Source organism: Mus caroli, chromosome X (assembly GCF_900094665.2).
Source record: "Mus caroli chromosome X, CAROLI_EIJ_v1.1, whole genome shotgun sequence".
Classification (NCBI taxonomy): domain Eukaryota; kingdom Metazoa; phylum Chordata; class Mammalia; order Rodentia; family Muridae; genus Mus; species Mus caroli.
In genome coordinates, this window is record NC_034589.1 from 52047027 (window position 1) to 52052744 (window position 5718).

Below are 5718 nucleotides of genomic sequence, written 5' to 3' on the forward strand. Positions count from 1 at the left end.
AATGGACTTGATTTTTGTGCCTATTACCACTTCATCTGAGCTTTGTGGACCTTCACTATTTTATCTTGGTTATTGCATACATCAAAAGCTAAGTTGAAATGCTGAGTTAGGAACATCTGGGAGTGGGAGCTCTAGTACCACTCCCTTTTTTGAGACAAGGTTTCATTTTTGTTCTCTTGGTTGTCCTGGACCTCACTATGTAGACGAGGCTGGTTCCAAACTCATGGAGATCTACTTGCCTCTGTCTCCCAAGTGCTGAGATTAAAGACATTTGCTAGCACACTCAGCTTGTCATTCCCCCCACTTTTTAAAGCTTCTTCCTATAGTCACTTAATCATATGTATAATTTTATTCATTTAGGTATTTGTGTGCCTTCTTGAGTGTATATATGTGCAGCACATGTGTATATAAAGGCCCTTGGAGGTCAGAAGAAGATATCAGATCCCTGGGCACTGGAGTTAGAAGCCACTGTAAGCTGTCCTCTGGGTGCTGGGGACTGAACCTCAATCCTCTGCAAGAACAGTAAATGCTCTTAACTGCTAAATCATCTCACACACGTGCACGCGTGTACACACACACACACAGACACACTTACACACACTTTCACCCTCCAAATTAACTGGGTTTATTCCTTTTTTCTGTTTTGTAATAATCCTTGTAGACAAAATCTTCTACCATATAAAATCTTTTTTAATCCACTAATAGTTTCTTTTCTCTCTAACTTTCATGGTGGTACCTTCCTGTAATCCCAGTATTTGGGAGGTAGATCAGGAGAATCAGTAGTTCAAGTTTACTCCCAACTAGATAGTGACTTTGACACCATCCTGTGCAATACAAAATTCAGTCTCAGTACACACATAAACACAGTTTCTGCATGAGTTAAGTTTTAATGCCTCTTTCCCATACTTTATGGTTCCTTTCTGCCTTGTTTTTCTTTATAAAAGTCTTAAATGTAGAAAAAATATTGTTGCTTGGGACAAAATAAAATAATTATATCTTAACGAACACCCAGGAAGTCATATCTAAAACAGAAAATATGGACATAGTATCTTGAATATCTAGGAGCTATAAATACAGTCCAAACATATGTTTCCAGTACTTTTATCAGCAATTTTAGATCAGCTAATTTTTAAAAAAGATGTAAGTTCTATTATAACACACATTTAGCTTCTGCTACAAAGGATTGACCCCTCACTAAATCTTTGGATGGAAGCCTTGAATCCTTGCTTTCATTTTGTCTGTCCACTTTACTTTGCATCTGCCTCCTTTTTGATTCTGCATAGGCATGATGATCACTAAAGAATGTCACCTGAAAACCCTACCCTACTTCGTCCCCCCTTAAAGTCCGAAGACAAAGAGTTTTTGTACCACATTTTCATCCATCTTATATTATAGGAACAGCAGTGTAGCTGGACCAATATCCCTCCCAAATAAAGGGTAACTGTCATGGCTGAAGATAACAGCTAATGCAGCAACAGTCATCTTGAAGGAACCAGATTGGGCTGGCCTGTGTTGCTTGTAGGCTTCCCTGGGTGGGCTTTACACAAATCATACTGCATCTCACAACACAATCATTTTAAAAGACATTATTATTTATTAATAACAGCTGGGTTTTTAACCTTTCATGAAATGAGAGGTCCCAAGGACTAAATTCGTCTATTTTGGACATGGAAAGTTTTAGAGGCAACTTCCTTGAACCATCATTTTATGAGGCTCCAGAGGTAGAGATAGGAATCAGTCTCTGCAGGAGAGAGCTTGAGGCTGTATAAGCAACGTAGCAAACAGTTATCAGGGGAAAAGGTCAGCTAAAGGCAGGAGTGTCAGAGAAAATAGAGCAAAGGGTGCTGATAGGAAAATTTTCAGGACCAAGACAAGAAGGGCTGGAGCAGACTGTGTTTAGAAGCAGCCATTTCTAACGTGTTAGGGATCTAGCTTGTCCTGTTTAATGAGGTTAGCCCCTCATTCCACTAAACACGAGGTTTAAGTTTAAGCAAAGAACTAGAGTTATGGACAGCGAAGCAGTCCTGGTCAAGATGTGGTTCTGTCTATCATAGTCTGAGCTCCAGTCTCTCCTGTAAGGTGATTTGACAAGTTGTGAGAAATGTGAGAAATTCCTTTCTGGGACACAACCATTCCACTTTAACAAGGTCTCAGTTATGCCTTTGGTAGTCAAGAGAGTGGTTTAGGGTGTTAATGGATCTTACAATGACGTTTTTCCAGAGAGTTTCAATAGTTACTGTCGTGATAGTAATTTCAATATTCTGGAAAGAAACATTTCAACACTATTGAAACAAGGCATCGTAAGGAATTGTCATTTCTTCCAGATATTGTGTACTGGGAGAAGGAAAAAGCCCAGCAAAACTTCATACCAGTCCCAAGGGAAACTTGTCTCCCTGAAAGGAATGTCTCACATTTCTGACAATTTGTCACATCACTTTACAGGAGAGACTGGAGCTGAGACCATGATAGATAGACAGGACCACACCTTGACCAGGACTACTTACTTCTGCATAACTCAGACACTTTGGTTAAACCTAAACCACATGTTAGGATCCTAGAAGATAAATGAGATAGCTGTGGAGGCAGGGGCTGGGGAACAGAGGTCAATGGTTCTCTTTATCCCTCTTCCCAATATGGTCACAGTGAATAAGTTTAATTTTTCTGCTTTTCACTATTACTTGTTTGTTTAACTAATGTGTTAAGGATGATTGGCTGAGCCTGGTTTTCTAGAGTTTCCAGGATCCAGGCTCTGATCTTTAGTAACCCTAGTAACAGCATGACCATTCCATCGGACCTAGAAATTAGGTAGGGATGGCTCATGGGATTCTGAACTTTAGAGCTAGTCCTGCTCATTAAAAATTAGGTGAATGCTGGCAAGGATGTGGAGAAAGAGGAACACTCCTCCATTGTTGGTGGGATTGCAAGCTGGTACAACCACTCTGGAAATTAGTCTGGCGGTTCCTCAGAAAATTGGACATAGTACTACCTGATGACCAAGCAATACCACTCCTGGACATATACCTAGAAGATGCTCCAACTTGTAAGAAGGACACATGCTCCACTATGTTCATAGCAGCCTTATTTATAATAGCCAGAAGCTGGAAAGAACCCAATTGTCCCTCAACAGAGGAATGGATACAGAAATCCTGGTACATTTACACAATGGAGTACTACTCAGCTATTAAAAACAATAAATTTATGAAATTCTTAGACAAATGGATGGATCTGGAGGATATCATCCTGAATGAGGTAACCCAATCACAAAAGAACACACATGATATGCACTCACTGATATGTGGATATTAGGAAAAAAGCTAGGAATACCCACAATACAACTTACAGACCATATGAAGCTCAAGAAGAAGCAATAATCATGGGCAGTAGGGGGAGGGAGGGACCTTGGAGGGAATGGGGAGGAGGAGGGAAAAAAAGAGCAGACAGGATTAGGTGTGGAAGGAGACAGAGGAGGGAGAAGTAGGGAGGGTCAGAAAATTAAACAGAGTTGTGTAGAGTGGTAGATGGCTCCCAGGACCCAAGGGGTTGATATTAGCTGAAATACCAAACAAAGGGGAGAAAGAATCTATAGAGACCATATCCAGAGGTTAGGCATGACCTGTGGTTGAGGGGTGGTGCCACCCACCCATCTCAAAAATATTAATACAGAATTGTTCCTGTCTAAAGGAAATGAAGGGACAAAGAGTGGAGCAGAGACTGAAGGAAAGGCCATCCAGAGACTGTCCCACCCAGGGATCCATCCATCCCATATGCAGACACCAAGCCCAGACACTATTGTGGATGCCAAGAAGTACTTACTGACAGGAACCTGACATAACTGTCTCCTGAGAAGCGCTGTCAGATGCTAACCAATACAGATGCAGACACTCACAGATAACCATCAGACTGAGCACAGGGACCCCAATGGAGGAGTTAGGGGAAGAAATGAAGGAGTTGAAGGGGTTTGCAACCGCATACGAAGAACAACAATATCAACCAACCAGACCCTAGGAGCTCCCAGGAACTAAACCACCAACCAAAGAGTATACAATGTAGGGACCCATAGCTCTAGCTGCATATGTAGCAGAGGATGGCCTTGTTGGGCATCAATGGGAGGAGAGGTCTTTGGTTCTATGAAGGCTTGATAGATGCAGATCCTTGGTCCTATGAAGGCTCGATAAATGCCCAGTGTAGGGGAATTGAGGGCAGGGAGGTGGGAGTGGGTGGGTGGGTGAAGGAACGCCCTCACAGAAGCAGGAGGAGAGGGGATGGGATAGGGGGCTTGCAGAGGGGAAACTGGGAAACTGGAAAGGGGGATAACATTTGAAATGTAAATAAATAAAATAATCAAGGAAACAAAACAAAACAAAAAACCCTAACAAACAAACAAACAAACTAACTAACTAACTAACAAAAAATCTGGTGGATCTCTGAGAAAAAGTCCCCAATCACAATTACAAAGAAATGAAGGTAGCATGCAGACTGAAAGAAGATAGGTGCACAACTAAGCAGCAGTAAAGAAAGCTCAACAACACTTCAGTGTCCCCATATTGGACAACAATGAAGAAAGTTTGCAGTGGGAGGCAGTCTATGCTGCCACCTGCTGCCTGATTTGTTTTTGTATCCACCCCCTACACACAGAGTAGAGATTGGTACTCAATGGAAGGTAAACTTAGGCATAGAAAAGAATGTCAAGAGGAGTTTGTAGGAAACATTTGGTGTTTAAGAAAACGGTTTAAGATTGGCAAGATGCCTCAGCGGGCAAAAGCACCCCATCCCAAGTTGGATGACAATGTAGGGACCCATAGCTCTAGCTGCATATGATCCTGTGCTTGATCCTCAGGGCCTGTGCTGGAAGGAGAGAGCCATCTCTCACAAATTGTCTTCCTCTACCAGCCCCACCCATACACAAATAAGTACATGCAATCAATGTGTTAATAACTTATAAGAAAAGAAAAACATTTAAAAAGGAAAGGTTTTAACATAGGTTTCATCTCAGGCATGAAGAGAGGCAGAGACAGACATGTGAGAGAAAGAGACATGCTCTAGAGTGGGTACAGGCTTTACATATAAAAGTCATACATTCACTTAGTATTAATATGTAAAAGTTCCATACACATCATCGCATGTCAGTCCTTCATCCCTTCGCTTATGAAATTTTAAATGATGAAAATCCCATGTACATACTCACCATCCATTTCTCACTTGAAGGAAATTGTGGTCGTTTATGATTTAGGGCAATCACGAATAATGCTGCTGCCATCACACACAAGTGTTGCATGGACACAGATGTAGCCTCTTGAAGATGTTTTTGGGGTTGAAATTCCTGGGTCACAGGGGATGTTGACATGGCAAGTGCTGCCAAGCCTGGAAATATAACTTTGATCCTTGGAGATCCACATGGAAGAAGGAGAAAACCGACTCCCATAAAATGTCCTCTGACTGCTCTGTTCATGCACATGCGCATAAGTAAATAAATAAATGAATAAGAAATTTGTGGATTATATACTGACTTCCATGTTTTGAAGATCTGCTAGATTGTTTCCCAAAGTTAATGGACAATTTTGCAACTACAGGTGATATTCAATGGTATAAATTTCTCTGGGAATAACTCTTTTTTTTAATATTTTTATTACATATTTTCCTCAATTACATTTCCAATGCTATCCCAAAAGTCCCCCATAGCGCCACCCACTTCCCTACCCACCCATTCCCATTCTTTTG